General features: G+C 41.7%; 1 protein-coding gene and 1 long non-coding RNA gene across 16 annotated transcripts in view; one reads left to right on the top strand and one right to left on the bottom strand.

The window, feature by feature from the left end:
• The window catches only part of LOC117871256, a 91,648-nt gene extending 90,655 nt beyond the window's left edge, over positions 1-993 (top strand). The window contains exon 3 of the long non-coding RNA XR_004644190.1: positions 280-993. This is a non-coding gene — a long non-coding RNA (uncharacterized LOC117871256). The remainder of the gene's footprint in view (positions 1-279) is intronic.
• Positions 1-22,405, bottom strand: part of DLG2 (discs large MAGUK scaffold protein 2) — a 1,462,668-nt gene that overhangs the window by 161,423 nt on the left and 1,278,840 nt on the right. Inside the window, exon 1 of one of the 15 annotated variants that reach the window (XM_034759054.1) lies at positions 15,009-15,238. The exons of 12 other annotated variants lie outside the window; for them this stretch is intronic. The gene's annotated coding sequence lies outside the window, so the exon portion shown is untranslated. 2 more of the 15 variants (XM_034759053.1, XM_034759052.1) reach the window with 2 other exon arrangements.

The raw sequence follows: 22,405 nt of genomic DNA, 5'->3' as shown, positions 1-22,405 counted from the left end.
CTGGTGCACATTTGCTTGTATGGCTGAGTCACAGTGATAACACTTAACCATACAAATTAAGATGCATCAGATAGTTATGGTCATCATTGGGCTGGTATTCAACAACTGAGCTGTGGAATGTAAATGCATTCTGTGGGTGGCAACTCGAACCAGAAACCCATTCCTTCCTCTCGCCATCTGTAACAACCAATGTGTGACATGAGGTGGGAACGTAGCATCTCATTTCATGTGTAGTGAAAGCAAGTACCTCTATATTTATTCCTTCTCTCCCCTCCACAGCTGCCTATTCCCCTCTCCTCATTTGCTGTTCCTCGGCCTCTTCAGTCTGGCAGGGATAATCCAATCTATGCCAGAGCCACAGGCATATTTCTCCATAAAGTACTGGCTGTTACAATGAAGACTTCCCTGCAGAGAAAGCTGTGCATCACTGGATGGGGGAGATGAAGCAGAAGGGTACTTCAGCAGTGCAGCAGCTTGAATTTCTGTCCCAGGAGGAGACAGACAACTGAACACCAACAGCTGGATTCCCCAGTGGTACTAATCAGTGGATCCTCCAGTATGGGCAGAAGAAGATTCTAAATGACAATCATTGGCTTGATGACAAGGCAGTTGGGGGATCTGTGCCATTGGATTTAGACTCATGGAGCTACATTCTACTCTACTGATCTATATATTTAACTTGCAAATTATGGTGGTTCTTTGTACAGCAGCCCAGTGGGTTTCTTGCTTTGTAATTCACCAAACACAATGGTCATTTATCAGTATGTCCCTATAACCTATTTATGTGTTTCCTCTGTGCCTTGTTTTGACCATCCAATTCTGATCAAGCTTCCTAATCATTTTACCAGACCTAATACAGACCATTATAGTAACTGTGCTTGGAGTTACAGAAGTTATAGGAGTTATGTTTGGTTGAAAGAACAGAACCCAGTTACCCAACCATACCCAAAAGACCCAAACATTCTCTCGCTATTAAAATATTTTATTGACCAGTATGGCTCTTACTATCACAAAACAGCTATAGTATTTTAATACAATGAACCAGACCTCTATTCAGTGTACCATGTAGCTGCATTTCAAGGCCACAATGTAGGTGGCATGCACAGTGTAAAGACTGTGGTGTAACATATTTTCCCTTCAATGGGGGAATATGCCACCCGGCAAGACACTGAAACCCGATCCCTTAAAGCGGTGGTCCCCAACGTGGTGCCTGCGGGCGCAGTGTTCTCTGTTCCCGGCAGGCGCGGGTCCCGCCTAGTGCCCAGCAGGGGCGAGAAGGTGCAGCCCCGTGCCTGCCAGGGACAGAGAACTTCTGGGCTGCAGGCTGTGGACGCTGGTGTTCTCGGTCCCAGGCAGGCGCGGGGCCCGCCTAGTGCCCAGCAGGAGAGAGAAGCCGGGGCCCCGCGCCTGCTGGGGACGGAGTACTCCGGGGCTGCGGGATTCTCTCTGGATTCATACATTATGTAATATTAAATATGATGTTTTTCATATTATTTAATAGTTAATGTACAAATACAAAATAAGCCTTGAAAAATTGTTGGCGCCCGCCACACTCTTCTGAAAACATGAACGTGCTATTGGCCACAAAAAGGTTGGGGACCACTGCCTTAAAGGCAATTTCTATTGCATTATGCTGACTTACCCCATCTTTCTACTGAGGTATTACTATAGCCTCCATTGCCACAGTGTCTAAGAGAACGATGAGCAAAATGAAAGCTAATATTTTGTCATTCAGAAAGATGTTCTTGATCAATTACATGCATTGATTTCAGAATCCAGAGTTCCCAAGGCAATGTCACAAATGCACATTCTGTTTCTGAATGTTAGATTTCACATTCAAACTCTCTGGTTTTGCTGAAAGATGTGTGAAAACCATGTGTGGCTGCCAGACCTGTGTTCCATTGGCTGTACATCTGAGGAGGCTCAGGAGTGTAACTTATTTCTTCAAAATTACTTTTAATATACAAACTCTAAATTGATCCAAAGCTGTCTTCTTCAGAGTGAAGATTAGGAATGGTTTAAGAATGAAAAAGAGAAAGAAGAAATTCCCAGTTGTTACCAAGGCAGGACTTTTTGCAGATTATGTGCCATTATAAACATTACAGACAAGCAGATTATAACAAATATTTGGCTGCAAATGATGGCTGCAAATGAGGATGCTCTTAAGTGCATTCATGCATCATCAGCGGAAGAATCGAGGGTATTCTGCTCAAACAACATAAGTTTTTACCATATCAACTGAAGGAGAAGTTCATCCATTACTTAAGAGACACATTGATTCCATCTAACAAAGGGTCACATATCAACCAGTATAATAGATACTTCAATTAGGCAAAGCTTGCTCTCAAGTGTCTGGAGATTACAGGAGTCCAAATAAAACAAATGGGTGCCAACTGAAATGATTTTCAGGCCATCCAGGATGGCACTGATAGGTTCTACACCTCATACCTTTGCTGCCATCGATTTCAGTTGTAAGTAGGAATAGAATATAGATTTTTTCAGTACAGAAATATTGGCCTCTGCCCCTTGAGCTAAGTTCTCTTATAAGGGTTCATGGTACACACTTGTACATTAAGAAAAAATCATACAACTGAAGAATTCCCCACTCACACTTTAACAGTTAAGTTCCTTACATCTTCAAGTGATTTGGCACCAAACTTCAAACTGATAAAGGAAATACATTTTCCACACCATAAGCCTGAAGACCTCATTGCCACAAGATATGATTGAGGCCAAGGGTTTAGCAGGATTCGGAAATGGATTGGACATTCATATGGATAACAAGTATCTGCAGAGAATTACAATTACAATAGTAAGGATTAAATTAAGAACATAAGAACGACCATACTGGGTCAGACCAAAGGTCCATCTAGCCCAGTATCCTGTCTTCCGACAGTAGCCAATGCCAGGTGCCCCAGAGGGATTGAACAGGTAATCATCAAGTGATCCATTCCCTGTCACTCATAGCCAGCTTCTGGCAAACAGAAGCTAGGGACACCATTGCTGCCCACCCTGGTTAATAGCCATTGATGGACCTATCCTCCCAGGAATTTCTCTAGTTCTTTCTTGAACCCGGTTACACCAAAAATGTTTTAGAAGGGTTTTAAAATCTCATACTTCAGAATATAGGGCCAGCATTAATCGGGGTTAGGAAATAATTTCCCCTGTTGATCAAGTTATATAACTGACTAGTGCAGGGTTTCCTGTGCTTTCTTATTTAATATTCTTATTTAATATTAGCTCTGTTTGACAAGTCCAGATCTTGTTCACTATGACCAAAGCAAAACTAGAAGCTTGAAGATTAATGCACAATTTAAGGTTTAGCCTAACCAAAAGAAGGCTAAGGGGAGATATGATTGCTCTCTATAAATACATCAGAGGGATAAATATCAGGGAGGGAGAGGAGTTATTTAAGTTAAGCGCCAGTGTGGACACAAGAAAAAATGGATATAAACTGCCCATCAATAAATTTAGGCTTGAAATTAGACGAAGGTTTCTAACTATTAGAAGAATGAAGTTCTGCAACAGCCTTCCAAGGGGAGCAGTGGGGGCAAAATACCTAACTGATTTCAAGACTGAGCTTGATAAATTTATGGAGGGGATGGAATGATGATGCTTCCTACAATGGCATGTGCCCCATTGGCGACTGCTAGCAGCAAATATCTCTAACAGCCAGTGATGGGACACTAGATGGGGAGAGCTCTGAGTTACTACAGAGAATTCTTTCCCAAGTGTCTGGCTGTTGGGTCTTGCCTACAGGCTTGGGGTCTAACTGATCGGGAAGGAATTTGGGGTCAGGAAGGAATTTCCCCCCAGATCAGATTGGCAGAGACCCTGGGTTTTTTTGCTTTCCTCTGCAGCATGGGGCATGGGTCATTTGCAGGTTTAAACTAGTGTAAATGGTGGATACTCTGTAACTTGAAGTTTTTAAATCACGATTTGAGGATTTCAGTAACTCAACCAGAGGTTAAGGGTCTGTTATAGGAGTGAGTGGGTGAGGTTCCGTGGCCTGCATTGTGCAGGAGATCAGACTAGATGATTATGATGGTCCCTTCTGACCTTGAAGTTTATGAGTCTATTAGTCTAAGCTGAATACATCCCGGAAATGCATATCAGTTTATTGGTAGTCTGATATGTATCGGATATAAAAGATATGGCTGATGCATTATGGGATACACACTAATTAAGGCCTTGCATTCTATCCAGTAGAGGGCAGCTGTGTTCACACAGAATTTCAGGATGCATGCTTTCCAGAGGACAACAGAATAACATGGGATCAAAGTGTACTGTTGCACAATGTGTGTGCAGAACTCCCTAAAGCATTGCATTCCAGTTGAGATCAATTACAGTTCTGCAAATGAACAAATATAATTCTGCAAAAACAACAAGGAGTCTGGTGGCACCTTAAAGACTAACAGATTTATTTGGGCATAAGCTTTCGTGGGTAAAAACCTCACTTCTTCGGATGCATAGAGTGAAAGTTACAGATGCAGGCATTATATACTGACACATGGAGAGCAGGGAGTTACTTCGCAAGTGGAGAACCAGTGTTGACAGGGCCAATTCAATCAGGGTGGATGTAGTCCACTCCCAATAATGGATGAGGAGGTGTCAATTCCAGGAGAGGAAAAGCTGCTTCTGTAATGAGCCAGCCACTCCCAGTCCCTATTCAAGCCCAGATTAATGGTGTTAAATTTGCAAATGAATTTTAGTTCTGCTGTTTCTCTTTGAAGTCTGTTTCTGAAGTTTTTTTGTTCAATGATAGTGTAATCTGTAATAGAATGACCAGGGAGATTGAAGTGTTCACTTACTGGTTTATGTATGTTATGTAATTCTGCAGGCTGCTTTTAGCCCCTGAAAGGCATAATAAATTTCAAATTTTGGAAATCTGCAGTCTGAATATGGAAGAGAATTTGGTCCTCCAGAACTGGTAAGAAAAAAACTATTATCTTAAATGCAGATGCAAGACTTCATTGCTATAAGCTACCCGGTGCTTTGCAAAAATAAACAGTAGTTATAATGTAAAGAAATGTAATTGCCACATTAAGGATATAGAGCAATTCATTTCCTCTCAGTGCAACCTACTTATGATTCCCTTTAAGAATAATTTTCAAATAGAAGTCTCATTTTTTTTCCAAAGGATTAATCCCAATGAGTACAAATGAATACAACTGCATATTTAGATTAATTAGTAAACTAGTTTGCACGGTGCTTTTTGAAGATGGGGGAAGGGATAGCTCAGTGGTTTGAGCATTGGCCTGCTAAACCCAGGATTGTGAGTTCAATCTTTAAGGGGGCCACTTAGGGATCTAGGGCAAAATCAGTACTTGGTCCTGCTAGTCAAGGCAGGGGGCTGGCCTCAATGACCTTTCAGGGTCCCTTCCAGTTCTATAAGATGTATAGGTAAAGCACTGTATAAATGCTATTTCTATGATAACATTTTCTGTTACAATATTTTTCTTCTCTCATGTAACATCCCCTTTTGCACAATGCCAAAAGTTCTCAAGCCCTCATCTCAAATGACAACTTTGTACAGCAAGTCCACCTTCCTAATACAAGTTCAGAGATACTGCCAGGATAAGTGAATGAGGTGGGACAGTCAATAATACCTAAATGAACAGACTCCCAAGAGTGTGACTCCAGCTGATCAAGGTCAACACAACAAAAAAGAAGAGCCTACTTTACTGGTGAAAAAGGCAGCAATCTCTTGATGGCTGCATCGTATCTCAAGAATATGAACTGCTCAATTAGGAATAAAGAAGAGCTGAGAAGAGACAGGAAGGACAGATGACAGAGCTAAGCTCCCTACAGACTGGCCATTTGAAAAGGCTCCATGAATGTGATTTGAAAAGTCATTTATGACATCTGCTGAATTGTGGCCCCATGAGCCTTGAATGCTCTATCAGTCCATTTAAAAGCCTATGGATTTTCCAATAGCAATCTGGGCCTTTTCACTACTATCTTTCTTCTACATAATTTATATCAACTTAATTATTTAAAAGAATTGGTACTTGTCTGAGATGGTTCAGGGTTAGTTTTTAAAAAATACTCTTTCATGTGTCCTTTAACTCCTTGTTTCCCATTGTTTTCATTATGTTGCTCCATTTAAAACCAGATGGGGGGTACAAAGCAAAGCAAGCGAAATGACAATTATGCTGGACTGACTATAGCCATGAGCTGGAGCAGTATCCAAAAATCCATGCCATATTAAACAAAACATTGCATTCAATTACCCAACACACAGCTCTCCTGGCACGTATTCATGTTAACAAATGGAGGTACCAGCATTCTGTTCCTCATAAACAGGGTAAAGGGAGCTAACATGCAAGGGGTATGTTTACATGGAAGGAAATAGTAGAGTAGCTCCTCCATATGTATACTACAGGGTGGGCTCTGTGGGCCAGGGTGTGTAGCCAGACTGGGGACAGAGTGGAGCAAGGAAGAGCTACTTGGTATACTCCACTTAGAATAGCAGTCTGTCAGATTGCCATGGATTCTAATGCTTTTGGACCAATAATTATTCCCCCACAGAGGAAGTAGCAAGAGTATAGGCACCAAGGTGAGGGGCACATTATAAGAATCTGCATAGTAGAGACTGGAATAGCTATGAAGAAGGAGTTAATAGCAGCCCTGTTAAGGAACTGGCTGTGCTATCAGTGGAAAGGCATGCATGGAAGGCATACAGGAATATCTTTGGTTCTCAGTCAGAGATCCACAGAGTTTAAGCCTGAGTTTCCCATGCATCATGGTATAGGCAGCCCCACCTTTTCCCCTACCAGGACAACTTGCTGTGATAGCATAGAAACTGTGGTAAGTACTTTTAGAGTAAGTTTTCCCCTGCTTTGTTTTTTCCTTCAGGAAGGAAGAAATGGGCCCAAATGACTAAGGCATGAAAACAGATAATGAGAGCAAATAATACACAGCCCAGCTTCCCCCCCCACAAATCTGTGAAGGTCACATGTCTTTTGTTGTCCATTATTCTTTAATCACTCCATCAAGGTATTTGTAAGACCATCAAAGTGAGGAATTATTCAGAAAAGAAACGAAGAAATAACTACTCTGTTGGGATATGTCAAACTCTTCCTCTTCTGTCTCACAGAACTGCCGTGGAGCTCAACTCAACAAGAATTATCTGGAGTCTTGCATACTTCATAAGGTTTCTGAAACTGTAGAAAGTTACAGCCTTGGCTCTAAAGCAGGTTAATTAATGTAACTTCTACTGAAGTCATCTTTGTTAACTACACCTGGTGACACATTAATGAGCTTGCTTCTGGTGGACTTTCATGTCCAATTTATTCACAGTGTTTACATAGCACTCAGCAGACATGAATGGCAATTTTTAACTCAGAATACTCCAGCCTCAGGCTGGGGAACATCCTGTGTGTGACTGCAAATGGGGAAGGACACATTAATCACATCACACTTTCAGTTATTTTTAAATACCTGGCAATTAGCTTCTATAGACACTGAGTTGAGTTGAGCACTTAAGGAAGGACAGCCATCTTGGGGGGAGTATATCTAATGATTAGCAGAGGGACTTGGATTCATTCATTTGATGCCCATCCCTGTCCCCGAACCACTGCATGAATGTCACTTATGGCTTGAGGGTTAATTAGAATTGGCAAAGTACGTTGATATACTGTCAATTAAAAGTTCTATATTAATGCTTATTATTGCTATTATCAGTGGGATAACAGAACAGGAGTGATTTGATTGATCATCATTAATCAATATCACAAAGCTTACCAGGAAATGAATAGTCTGCACGTTTTAAAACTAACATGTCCTGATAACATTCAGACAATCATGTAGCCCTATGCAGCTCTTTACTGCTCCTGTCACTCTGCAAATTGGTCTGCTGGTGTACGTTCTGGAAGAGCACTCCTGTTCCAACTGTCTCTCCAGTGCTGGTTTACTGGCCATATAGCTGGGTTGCAGATCAGCAGTGGAGAGACAAGTCACATGGGGAATGCAGGCCAGGGACAATAGAAAGATTTAGACATTAGGAAAGATGAGGATAATTCTCTTCAGGTAAAAATCTGAAACTATTCCACCCTCACTGCTGCTATAAACCATCCCCTGATTCCTAACACAGAGCCCCAAACTGTGACTAACTGAAAGATAGGCGCATGATTAAAGCACTCACCTAGGATTTGGGAGCTCTGTGTTCAAGTCCCTGTTCTGCTACGTGCTTCTTTAGGCTAGTATCTTTGTGTCTCAGTTCCCTGTCTGCAAAATGGGGATAGCATTTTCCCCCCTCACCAGGGTGTTGTGAGGATAAATACACTAAAGATTGTGATATATAGTATTGGTGTAGCGGTGTTGGGCCCGGGCTACTAGAGAGACAAGGTGGGTGAGATAATATCTTTTACTGGATCTTGTCTCTCTCAAAGATTGTGAGACGTTCAGATGCTACAGGGATAGGGGCCATGTAAGTACCTTAGAGAGACCCAGTAATACCCTAAAACCAACCAGTTTTATACGGGTAAGTGATCCTTCCTGCCTTTCAAATAAGGCAGTGATTTTTTTAAATCATCTCACTCTTCTTTTTCTCATAATTAGAAAAAAAGTAGACTCTTTAAAAATGGCATCCCAAATAATACATGCCATTCTAAAGGACACATGAGGACACAGAAAAAAATAACACTTCTGCCAAGAATGCATGCATATTAACGTCACTTGTTTTAGCTCCACCCCCAAAAGCACATAATTATAGTCCTTTTTAAAATAACTCCTTTTGGAAATAATTGGAAATGTCACATTGGAATGAGAACAATAAAATAATAAAGTGACTCTGAGGTGAACATGTATAAAGTGGGTAATGAATTACCCAGGCTATTTTGTCTCTATCTATCCCCAAAAGGGTATTTAATAACAATAATGCATAACAATGTAATAATATGAAGAAATTGGATTGCTTTCATGAAAAACAATATGATCCCTCAGATGAAGAATGTACTCTACAGCTGTACAGAGAGGGTTGGATGCAATAAAGAACGTAGCTCTATACCAGGGGTCTCAAACTCAAATGATCACGAGGGCCACATGAGGACTAATACATTGGCCCGAGGTCCACATTTACTGACACCTCCCCCCACCCCGCTCAGTCCCGCCCCCACTCCACCCCTTCCATGAGGCCCCGCCCCTGCCCTGCCTCTTCCCTGCCCCCATTCCAACCCCTTCCCCGAAATCCCCACCCCAACTCCGCCCCCTCCCTGCCCCCAGGGGGAGCAGGAGGGGTGTGGGGTGTGGCGGGGGCTCAGGGCAGGGAGTTGGGGTGCAGTGGGGGGTTCAGGGCAGGGGGTCAGGGTGCAGGGTGCATCAGGGGGCTCAGGGCAGGGGGTTCGGGTGCAGGAGGGGTGCGGTGGGGGTTCAGGGCAGGGGGTCAGGGTGCAGGGTGCAGCAGGGGGCTCAGGGCAGGGGGTCGGGGTGCAGGAGGGGTGCAGGGTGCAGTGCGGGTTCAGGGCAGGGGGTCAGGGTGCAAGGTGCATCGGGGGCTCGGGTGCAGGAGGGGTGCGGGGTGCGGTGGGGATTCAGGGCAGGGGATCGGGGTGCAGCAGGGGGCTCAGGGCAGGGGGTTGGGGTGCAGGAGGGGTGCAGGGTGCGGCAGGGGGTTCGGCTGCAGGAGGGATTCGGGGGGCAGGCTCCGGCCCAACATGCACCGGGGGGCAGCCAGGTTCCCCATGCCGCTCCGGGAAGCTGATGGAATCTGGGGAAGGAGGGGCGCAGGGATGTGTGTGGCTATTGCTTCAGGCAACGCCCCCAGCAGCTACCCATTTCCGGTTCCCCATTTCCGGCTAATGGGAGCTCCTGGGGGTGGTGCCTGAAGCAACAGCCACACACACACCCTGTGCCCCTCCTTCCCCAGGTAGGGAGCCTGCCCTGCCCCCGGGTGCGCGTTGGGCCGTAGCTGCTCTAGGTAAATGCTGGGGGGAGGTGCGAGGAGCTCGCGGCCGCAGAAAATAACCCCGTGGGCCTGCTCTATACTATGGGATTTTAAGCAATTGCATACCTTAATACGTACAGCACATGTCATGGGAAGGGACATCTACATGGCCCCGTGGATATCATGGTATTCCATTACATCATCATCAAAACCAAAGACACCCACATATACAGTCCACATTCTGGGCACACAAAAGATAATGATCACCACTACTTTAGCTGCATTTATGCATTTTGAAAGTACCCCAAGGTGCCTTAAATGAGCAAAGAGAGCATGTCTGGATTTTTACCACTGCAGTTTGTCTGATTTATCTCTTTAGTGGGTAGCACAGTGGATTGCTGTACATAATTATTTTTTTGCCATTGGAATCTCATTGGAAACCCAGAAAGCATAGAAAAATGCAAATATTGTATTATTTTGTATTGTAAAATGCCAAAGAAGAGTTTAGATATTTAATAATGTTCTGCTGCAATTTGACCAACCGAAGCTGAGCAAATAACCTGGAGTGAATTTATCCTCCTTTTCTGTTTGCAAATTGTTCATGAGTGGCTCATGGTTTTCCTGAATTTATTCATTATTTCAAATAATAACAGAATAATCCCTATATTAATTCTTTGTCTAGAGATTGCTTATGAGCAGTTTGTTGCTAAGATTTGATGTTTAAAATCTGAGAAGTGTTGGGTAGTTCTAATTGAATGCACAGGTTATGTGCTACTGTTTGTGATCCCTGGCTGGAGGAGTGTAACTCTTAGAATCAGATTTCTTGTGCAAATATTCACTTAAAATATGGCATTTCTGCAAACATTACTGCCAGTATACTCATTTGCTAGAATGTACATGGCAACTAAACAAGTGGGTGCAAACACAGATGAATCAAGGACAGTCATTTAGTCAAATGGACAGTTCCAGAAAAGGTTATAGAAGTATTTGCCCAGCTATTCCTAAAAGTCTATGAAACAGAGAATGATGCACTACAAGAAATAAGTCAGAGGTACAGTCTACATTTTTTCTTGGTGTTATTCACTTTTCATATTAATACTCAGCATGATGATAAAGTAGAACTCACTTTATATCCTCTGTGATTTGTGGCCAAATGATTTCCAAATGAAGCGTAAGGTGTTGGATTCAATCTACAACAGCCATTAACTTCCTATTGACTCCCACTGATTGGGTACTGTAGCCCTAAAGGATTTTAGGGCCTGCCTACCTGACAGACCTCCTTTCTTCTTATGCAATTTCAGTAAAAGACACATTCCCTGTTCTGAACATCTTAGTTACACATGTCACAGCGAGAGATGATAAGGCGGCAAGCTATGAGAGGCTCCAATTCATCTTTAATATTGAAGTCAAAAAATGCTCTTATAAAACATATAATCATCATTGCCAGAATTGCTAGCCATGCTTTACAACTGGGAAAATATTTGTATGGGATGCCAATTTTCTGACGTAGTGCTACTATGTTTACAAGTGAACATGTCTTATGCTAACTGACACCAAAGAATTATTTGATCTACATGATAAGTAGTTACAGTTTCTGTAGTAGTCAGAAAAATTCATTTTTCTTTGTTTTATAACTGTTTCTTTAATTATAGTTGAGAGGCAACCTACTACATCAGGGCGTGAGCATTATTAGGGCAAGGATAATTGTGCACATCACTTGCTAAGGCTATTTGAAATTCAATGAAAGACTCATGAACTTAATCTTGCCAGAAGCTTGTACATCTTTAAAGTTTCATTCTGCCATATGAAAGGAGCAAATGACAAATTTATTCACTGTTAATAATATAGTTTGTCCAATTCTTTATATCCAGAGGTCTTCAATTTTAGTCGGAATGTATTAATGGGTTATTTTACATTTTGACACGTTTCTCACATTTTTCAGAACTAATTGGTGTGTGCGTGTGTACACATGAGCGTGCGCATAAGGATAGGAAGTAGAGCTGGGTGAAGAAGGATTGTTCTGTTTCATGAAGGAGTTCAATATTTCAAAATTGGGTTTCATTCCAATTAAGATTGAAAACCAAAAAATTCTGTTTCTTCTGTGAAAGGGAATGGAGCCCCAGCTCTGAAGCAGTTGGCCTAGCTGACTGCTGCAGAGCTGCGGAGCTGCAAAACCTGGGGTTTCCAGCCCTGGGGTGGTCTTTGTGGCTGGCTGGAAGCCTGGGCTATCAAGCAGTTCACCAAGCAGGCTTCTGGCAAAATCAGAGCATCTTCGCAAAACATTTTGATTTTGTCAAATCAGCAAATTCAGGTTTTGTCAGAATTTTCTGACCAGCTGTAGGCCTAGTGGATAGGGCATTGCCCTAGGATGTAAAAAACCTGGCTTCTATTTCCAACTCAGGCACAGACTTCCTGAGTGACCTTGGGCAAGTCACTTAATCTACCCCATGCTTCAATTCCTCATCTTATAAAATGGGGATAACACTTTCCTTCCTCATATTGGTGTTGTGAGGATAAAATCCATTAATGATTGTGAACCACTTAGATACTATGGTGATGAAGGACATATACATTCCTAGATAGCTATACAATGTGTGTATTTTGTGTGTATATATATATATACATATATATATATATATATATAAAATGAACTCATTTCTTTATAGTTTTTTAATAAAATGATAAACAATGACTGACAATATTACAGTAGCTATAGCATGCAAAATGTACACTATTTCCTACCTCAGAAAAAGCAGCTCCTCTAAGATCTTCAGTGTATTCGGTTTTATTACTTACCTAGCGTGCAAGAGGCCCTGTGGTTGACTGTTCATCTATTTTTAACTTGCCCTTTAAGCTATTCTATTTCTGTTTTAGAATATGGATATTATAAGAACTAAGAGGGAACTAAAAAGGAAAATATGTCTCTCTGCTAGCAAAGAATAACCAATTGCTTGTAAGTTATTCCATATTTCACCAATGAACTGTAACTCTTACGGGGGAAAATTACCAAATATACAGTTTGCTCTCCATACTGATTCAATCTTTCCATCATAGTATGGTGGTTTGGTACATTATACATTCCATATTATGGATAATAAAATTTTCCCTTCTGCTGAGTGGTGGTTAGTGTTTGGGAGTCCCTTTTCACTGGGAAAGATATCTATCATGCTGAGACTCAGGATAGTTCCTCAGACTATTTTAGTCACAATATCTGCACAAGTCCTGTTTAACCCCATAACAAAGCTTCACAAGAGAGAGATGGTGCGTGAATTAGAATGGAAGGCAGACCTTCTCTCTCAAGATGTGGTTCACAGTTCGAATGAGTCTGGGAACTTTGAACATCTGTATGCCAGAACCTTCCAGTTTGATTGTTCTGCTTGCAGCATTTGTGTCCCCTTCACCCTGTGCTGGGAATGCCACTCCCCAGAGCCACACCTCCTCTCAGACCCCCTTTAGTCTCAGTGCTGAGCAGGAATTAATTGGGACTTGGGTATTAGCCACTTAACCCTTCGTCTGGTTGCTCTGCTACACAAAGAAACACCCCCTAGCAAGATTCAGCCATAGCCCATCACTGTAGCTAGCTTGTCTGATGTTCTTCATTCAGAGCAGAGTGCCCTATCTACCCACATATCCCTTTAACACATGTGCTCAGGTGAAAGACTGGGAGGTAATTTTCTCAAGGTACTCTTAGTTTTAACCCTTTGCAGATAATTTAATATCAAATGTTTATATAATAAAATAATATAATTCAATAATTCAACAACATTCATTTCCTTATCACCTTTGCTATGGTAGCGTTCTACTGTGGGAAGAACTGTAATTATTCATGCAGTTGTACTGAAAACCCATTTTCATGAAGAGAGAATTCCTGCAAACCTCCACCCCATTCACACACATCTCATGTACACTTCATCAGTGCAGACATTCATATATTCAATGCATTCTCATTCATACTTAACCCATGCAGTTGTCTTTAAGTGGATCTAGCCTGAGCTCCGCCCATATGTGACCACAAACAATAAATATAATGAGAAAGAAGTCACCTTTTCCCTTTGCAGACTAAAGTGGAAACCAGGCTTTAGAGAATATTTTTTCACTTCAAGGTCCCAGAAGCAAAGACAAGGTTTTCATCTCGAGGCCAAAAGACCAAAAACATCAAGACACTTGATCATGACCTTGGATAGACCAAGAGACTACTTACACTTGACCAGAGCTCGGAGAGCCGAGAAGCGATCCTGGTTAAGTCTTGACTGTGTCCGGAGGTGAAAAGCCGATGCTTAACTAATTGGAATCATGTAGATATAAATGTACTATTTGTTTTCTAAAGTGTACATTAAAGCCTGGGAAATGACAGCCTCTCATGCCCATTTTGAAGCCTAGCACATAAGAAATATTTACACAACCTTCAGCCTTTCAGTGTACTTTGAACTATGTCATGGAATTCACTGCTTAATTACAAACTGTATTTATTTGATCGAATCATAAATATGTTTTTGTTAAAAGGTCTATGTCACAGCTGGCATTTCCAGCCAAAGGTTAAGAGTAAATTAGTTAAACAATGTTATCGGACTATAATCCTGGATTCATTAGGCTGACCTTTCCCACTTGCCAACAAAAAACTCAAGAAACGTGTGAGAGACAGTGATCCCTGCATTGAGGGACATTTCCAGATTTGTTACAGCAACACTTCAGAGACTTTCAAAGGGGGAAAACATTTTTTGAGTTGTTTGCAGACCTATTTACAGCAGAAGTCAAAAGAAACTGAGGAAAAAAGTTCAGTTGGCATCAACTGATTTATAACACTCCAATTTACTTCAGGATTCATGAAAGGAACTGGCTGAATGTTTACAAATGCCTGCAGAGTAACAGATCCAGAGTCACATCAGCAGACTGCTCTTTGTTCAAATCTCTGCAGAAGTACTTATATTTGTGAACACATCTAAACACTGCTGTTGCCCAACAGACTCTCCCCTCTGTTTCATAATGCATAGAGCTGCCTCAGATATTAAGCTGAATGTCAAGAATCTGGGTTCAGGAAAGCAGCGCCAGTTTTCCCATCGACCTCTGAAGCCCTCAAAGCCAGTTTTGACGGGGTGGTTTGTTAAACAGTGTGTTCACTTACCCCGATGACTCCCAAGCTTGCTGTGTTGCAGCCCTCTCGCCTCATTAGGATTTGGTGGATGCGTGCTGTCTGCACCCTAGGTTCCTTTGTGTCATGAACCCAGCCCAGTTGCTACCATTCTCTTTTCTCCCCCACATCCAATTTCTCCTTCCTTCTCTCAGGATCTTTTCTGCCCTATTCTCTTATCAGAGAGGACTAATTCAGGCTGGCTACACAGATAGCCTGAGCCTGCAGCTGCTCCCGTGGAACTGGCTGTGTCGTGCAGGAGCAGGTAGGGAAGGTGGATAGTTTTCACAGAACCACCAACAGTAATAGAAGGACAAGGTGGATTTTAGGTCATGCCATATTTCCTTCCCCTGATTTAATCCTCCAGGATTGAGCACCCCACAAATTGAGGAACACTGATTTACAGTACTCTCTATATACATAATAGTAATAACTATATGTATTAATCTCACATATAAAAACCTATGTAAATGTATGCAACTTGGGCATACTAACAAAGCTCAGTAAATCATAATAAATTAATACATGAATTAGGGGTGACCCTCAAATTGCTGGCATGCTGCCAGTTCAGCATCGGGTGCTGCAAAGGTTGTTAAAGAGACACTACTATGGCCTGTACAGGTGTGACGGATGGCAGAATTTAGCCCCATCTATTTTTGAAATTGGGTACTTACTAATTGTATTATAACGTCTTAGATTGTTAGAATTTAGGGGGGGGGGAGAGTCTCATTTACTTTTTAACTGTTATGCTGTTTGTTCATATTTTGCAGTTCTTTCAGCTCCGACACTGAAAACAGATTTGTCAGTTTAACTTTTGTTTCTAGCAATTTTACTTTCTATCCCTATTCACAGTCTATCCCTATTTAGGCAGATCCTTAAACTTGTGTTCCACAGACTTCAACAGGACTTAAGCACAAATTTAAAGTCAAACATGTGCTTATGAACTGCCCTTAATAGGGATGCTCCCCTAAATCAGGCCTTATGAGCTTCTCCCACTAATTTTTTCATCCTTTAGACTCCCTGGGCCACTGTTCTTTGCACACAGGCATGCTTCTAACCAAAGATTTAATTTCCCCCACCACAGTTTTATGAGGGTGGATTAATGACAGTTTATTGTACTATTATTGCTCATCGTCTCAACTGCTTTGGGGAGTACTGGGAGACTGCTTTAAAAATTAAAAAAATATATAATTAGTATACCTGTTCAAAGCCTTTGGGCAACATTTAATTGATCTTCTGCTCTCCAAATAAATAACAATACAATTTTCACTTAGAATGCACTCATGCCCCAGGGCTTCTATGTGGAATATAAGATCAAGACTTCCCACCATGCAGGGAGAGGAGAATTTTGCAATCAAGATCTACTATGTGCTGCTGAGAGGAAAATTCTGCTTTCTATCCTTGTGTATGGCTTGTTTAATTTGGGGAAAAGTAGGCACTATACAAAACAACAATATTATATTACTTTACAAAGCACTTTGTGTGCGCGTATAAGCATTTCAATTTGCTTCTGGTTAAGCAATTAAAAAGAAGCTAACCCCCTTTTAGCTACAATGAGATTTTATTCTTTATTTTAATACTATCATTGATCGGCCCTTTTGTTTCTCCAGCTATAGGGGCTGATTTGTAATCAGGTCTTCCACCTGTCTCCTTGTTTGTGCCTGCTATTCTATGGGTGCAGATAATGATGGCTGGATGTCTAAATATCTGATTGTGTCCATCAACACAGACATTTAAAATAACATCTAAATGACACCAATTACACCTGCAAATAATTGTGGGTATAAAACTGCTCCTGCAATCATTTGTACCCACAAACTCAGGTAAGGGGATTGGGGGGAAATGGAAGGATTAGTTTTCAAAATTTAGCTTATACTCTGTTCTCCTCTTCAATGTAGGCACGTAACTCCCAGTGATAATCATGGCAGTTGAACTCATGCCCAAAATAAAAGTGCCATGTGTATTCTGTGTGTGTATGTATGTAGGTGTGTATTAGGAAATTAGCTCAAGTACGTGTCCATATGGATGTGAGTGTGCATTGTAGGTATCAGGGGATTAAAAGGGTAGCTAAAATGTGTGTGTTGGTAGATTTATTACTATAAACAAATAATATACAAACATATATATCCTCAGAGTGAGTGAAATAAATCAGACTGCCCTTCATCCACACCTCCTTTTGACTTCCAGTCCTGAGAAGCAGGAGCAGAAAATCTAACATAGAACAACAATTGTTACAACATTAAGCACAATCTGCTAAAAGTTTTAGCAGATTTAAACTTAACTATCACACAAACAATAGCTAAATTCTATGGGCAGACGGGGGAGTGAAATATGATTTTCGATGGAAGCCTTGCATTGCTGAGCTATTAGTCATAATAATGAACTTAATTTCTAAGCTTTGTTCTTTACTTTTCGTCATTAAATCTACATACAGCATGAGATTTTTCGTCACCGAATATCAGCCATTCTGAATGACGTCCTTCTGCCATTCAACATAGAATGAATCACACTGACGTTTCAGGAACGAAAAAAGAAAGCACTTTGCAGTCAAATTAAGAACTTGCAAGTTTCCCACTTGTTTCCAGTGGAAAGTAACCTGGAAACCACCATCTTGTGTGTCGGACATCACCTGTAAATACAAAGTGATATCTTCTGAAAAATGCCCAGAGTTTGGGAGCCATTTCCAAGTGAACTGGAAATACAAGCTGGATGGACCCCCATGCTTTGTCTGGAAAGCAAGGAGTTAAAACTTTTGACCTATTCTGCAAATATTGTCTGGACTGAACCTGTGGTTGAGAAATAGAACACTGGATATTGCAAGTAGGGTGACCAGACAGCAAGTGTGAAAAATCAGGACAGGGGGTGGGGGGTAATAGGAGCCCATATTAAAAAAAGCCCCAAATATCAGGACTGTCCCTATAAAATCGGGACATCTGGTCACCCTAATTGCAAGCGATTTGCTACCCAAGACGAACTAGTTAGCAACAAGACTCACTCACTAGGCAACATGTAGTTGGTCCCCAGGTCAAGTATTAGCAGCAGTAGGGAAGCAACTCAGGCATTTTGATGCAAGAGGAGTGATAGGTGATTCGCGCTGTCATATGCCAGCTTTGTTCTTTGGCTGTAGGAAGATTTCTTTCCTTTTGGGGGGTGTTTTTAAGTGTCAGGAAGTTTTTCCCCCCCTTCATGTGTTATTCCTGAACTAAAACCTGTCAGGTGAGGGCCCTTTTTTGCACCACCACTCCAGCTGGCCTATCACGATGTCAGTTTTCTTACAACTGTGCACTAAACTCTCTGCTAGTTTCACCTGATGAATCTCACTATACATCACTGGATTTTCTATTGAATAACCTGTCATCTGAACCAAGAACATCTGAAAATCTTGCCAACAACTATGGCGCACATCTCTGGACAATAGTATTGGGATTATTAGGAAACTTCACTTTCTATGTAGCCAAAGTGACTAGTCTTTATGACTGCTTAATTGTTTTCTAAGTGTGGATTTTATTTAAAAGATGAAAACATTTAAAATTATTCACAGTTTTGATTATTCCTGGGGCTCAAAAATGGCCATGTTGGTAAAAAATAAAAATAAAAAAAATCCCTCAAAATCTACTTCAGATCCAAGGCAGTACATATGACACATTTAATCTGTAGGCAATTTTAGGCAACTGAGGTAAAAACCTCCTAGAAATAGGAGCTTATAACAGAAAAGGTAATGGACTCAGTACAAATATGAGAGCCTCTGTCATATACAAACTGTAAGTGGCACATACTGAAGGCAGCAATAAGCATGAATGTTAGGGAGGGAAAGTGGTCTTGAGTGTTAAACCACGGGATGAGAAGTCAGAGCTACTGAATTCTAATCCTGCCTCTGCTGCTTACATTGGTGTTATCTTGGGCAAGTCACTTTACCTGTCTGCACCTCAGTCTCCCTATCTATAAAATGGGAATAATATTACTTCCCTACCTCACAGGAGTGTTCTAAGGCTTAGCATATTAGGGCTCAAATGTTAAATTGCAACAGAGTCCACAAGGAGCAGTGCTGCCCTAGTGGGAGTTCTTGCAAGAATTACACCTCAGACACAATGCCTTGAAAAGCCAATACAGGAGGGAGGAGTAGGGACTATCACAGTCTCACCTCCTTTCCCCCTTACAATACATTAGTGGCACCATAGGAGCTCACCAACAGCAATGGTTGCTATGGTGTCTACATGTCTCCTTGTGCCCTCCCCTTGCACACCCGCACCACAGGGGACCAATTTAGCCCGTAATGCTTTAAAAAGCACAGTGGGGTTCTGAGCTGAAAGACACTGTAGAAGTACAGATATGATAATTAATAATACTTTAAATATAGTAAGGAGAAAAGTAGATCAGAACAGTGCTGTTTTACTTTGCCACAACAATGGCAGTAATAAAAGAAGCAGTCACACAGAACAAAGATGTACTCTTGTAACCTAGCAATGCGCATCTCTTCTGTCATCTCCAATAGGTCATAATTCATGTCAGAGCTCCACAGGGCTTTGGAATAAATGTAAACTGGCAGGCTTACTCCTGTGTGGGAAAAGCAAGTTAAATATTCACTAATAGCAATACTGTATTCCATTATTTGCCTTCCTTTTACCTAATCTATCTTGTAGTCCCCCGCTGTAGCTACGTACAGACCTGGGCTACTCTAGAAAATTAGGTCGGCATAACTACGTTATTCAGGAGTGTGAAAAATCCACACCTTGGACTGGTGTAGTTAAGCCGACATAAGTCCCTGGGTAGAAAGTGCTAGGTCAACGGAAGAATTCTTTTGTCAACCTAGCTACCACCACTCAGGGAAGTGGATTACCTATGCGTATGGAAGAATCCCTCACGTCAGCATAGGTAGTGTCTATGCTGAAGAGCTACAGTGGCGCAGCTGTGCCACCATAGTGTTTTAAGTGTCGACATACCCTTAGCTTTTGAAAAGAAGCAGCTGGTATCTCTTTGGGTCATCCTTCCTCCCAAGGAAGAATTCTCTGCTAGTAATATTATAATATTTTCCATGGCACCCAACTGTGATATCATAACAAGAGAGTGCCTTAGGACCCACCCAACCTGGACAATCGGATAAGTTAGGTCCTTCCTCTGACTGGCTTCCTTTGCATTTCACACCAAATAAAAATTCCTCACATAAGTTAGCTCCCTGTTATGTGTCTGTCCTTGCCTCTTTTCACTGCCCTTTTCACTTCAATTCGGTCTGATCTAGTATGTTAATTCCTGTGTAACAATAAACATGGTGAATGTTGACCTGGCTACACTTCAGAATGTCAACCCTGGTGTTAAGGCCACACTCCAGTCAGGTAATTAAAATCTGTTTACTTAGATTCCACACAGCCTAGACTTCCACTCAACCATCTTAGCACACATTAAAATTTTCAATGTCTTGCCTATACTAGTTTTAGAACATGTTAGTTCAAACATGCTAGCTAACACCTTCTAATTATATGTTTTAAAATCCTCATCAAGATAAACCAAAAGTGATTTAGTACAAGTAAAGAAAGATACGAGGTATCATTAAAGTAAAATTTAATTACTTGAGTAGAGTTTGGCCCATGTGTTAAGATAGTTGAGTTGAAGCGTAGGCTGCTCCCTAGGCTTTAACTCAACCTTAACATGTGTTAAAGTAGTTTGAGAATGGCTTGGGTTATGTCTACACTGCAAAAATAAAAAGGCGCTTGTTCTTAACATGGGTTAGCGAACCCAAATTCTAACTCAGGTAAAAATAGCAGTGAGGACACAACAAACTGGCTTTGAACTTGAGTTAGCATATTTAGTTCGATCCCAGTTTGGAGGGAGCATCCCAGTGTAGGTAGACAGACTTGTGCTAGTGGGGCATGAGCTAGCATGCAATATATAGCAGTGTGGATTTTCATAGAATCATAGAATATCAGGGATGGAAGGGACCTCAGGAGGTCATCTAGTCCAACCCCCTGCTCAAAGCAGGACCTAATCTCAACTAATCTTCTGTACACCTGGAAGAGACTTTTGCTAGTCACCAAAGCTCAGAGCCAGGAGGCTGGGTGGGCTTGAGACCCCGAGCTGTGGCAGCATCCTCACTGTTATTTTTAGGGCACTAACTCAAAGCCTACTAGCACAAGTCTGTCTACCTACACTGGGAGGCTCACTGTAGGCTTTGCCTTGAGCTGCTAAGCTGAATTAAAAGCCAAGTTGCTTTGTCCTCACTACTGTTTTCACCTGAGTTAGCTAACATGGGTTAGCAAACCTGTGATAAGAGCACACCTTTTTTGCACTGTAGACACGCCCTTAGTTAGAAGGTGTTAGCTGACATCTATTAACGGCACACTTAAAACACAGTCAAGACAAACTCTGTGTGGAGTTGCTGTGAGCTGTTTAATGACTGCTAATATTTTACCCCAGAGGTGGCTTTAAATCAGTTGTGCAGGAAATGATCTTTCTAGCCCTTAACTCAAAAAGCTTTTGTGAGGTTCAGTTATTAAAAGTGTCCATTAGGCACATTGAACCCTTGGCTGAATGAAGCTACAGAATTCACAAGGCTGCAGAAAAGACTGCTGTCATTCTCCTTTCCTTACTCCTCCCCAGTCTTTTTTCCTCTCTTCTTTTGTCTTGCTGCTCTCTTGAGAACCAAAAAGTCTACTCAGTTAGTCTGGGCTGTAACTTGAGAGATTTATTTTCTTTTTTCAATTTTGTAACAAGAAAAAAGGCATACATTAGCATATTATTATTGCTATAATAAAATTCTATATTAAATCTCCCAGAAACTTTCAGAAAGATGAGACTGAAGTAGAGTCTAAAAAGTGAATTCTTTGCTACTCTAAGGCACACCATTTTTTAATTTGACTTTATATAAAGTATGCAAGTTTTTTTAACTGATTTAGAATTTCATAAAAAGCAACAGAGGGTCCTGTGGCACCTTTGAGACTAGTTAGTCTGAGACTAGACCCTCTGTTGCTTTTTACAGATTCAGACTAACACGGCTACCCCTCTGATACTTAGAATTTCATGTAAAGTCTAGCCTGCATTTATTATAAGACATAAGGAAACATCTCTGTATTAGCACCTTTTCAGGATCCACTAACCCTGAAGAGAAGTAAATGAAACTCTTCTTCATGTTACACTCCCACATTTATGAAATTAAGATACCAGCTGCCAATGCTGTACCACCCACACTGAAGACTTTTCACACATTATTATGACCTAAGGTCCAAACTTATTGGCAGGGCCGGCTCCAGGCACCAGGCAACCAAGCACATGCTTGGGGTGGCACCTGGTAAGGGGCGGCCAATCTTGGGGTAGCGGGGGGCGGCGCGGCATTCCGCGGGCAGTGCGGCGCTCGGCGGGGGGTGCTCCGGCAGCTCGCCGCTCAGGGAGGGGTTCGGGCG

Source organism: Trachemys scripta, chromosome 1 (assembly GCF_013100865.1).
Source record: "Trachemys scripta elegans isolate TJP31775 chromosome 1, CAS_Tse_1.0, whole genome shotgun sequence".
Classification (NCBI taxonomy): domain Eukaryota; kingdom Metazoa; phylum Chordata; order Testudines; family Emydidae; genus Trachemys; species Trachemys scripta.
Note: the sequence above shows the minus strand (reverse complement) of the source record. Positions and strands in the feature narration are given on the sequence as shown.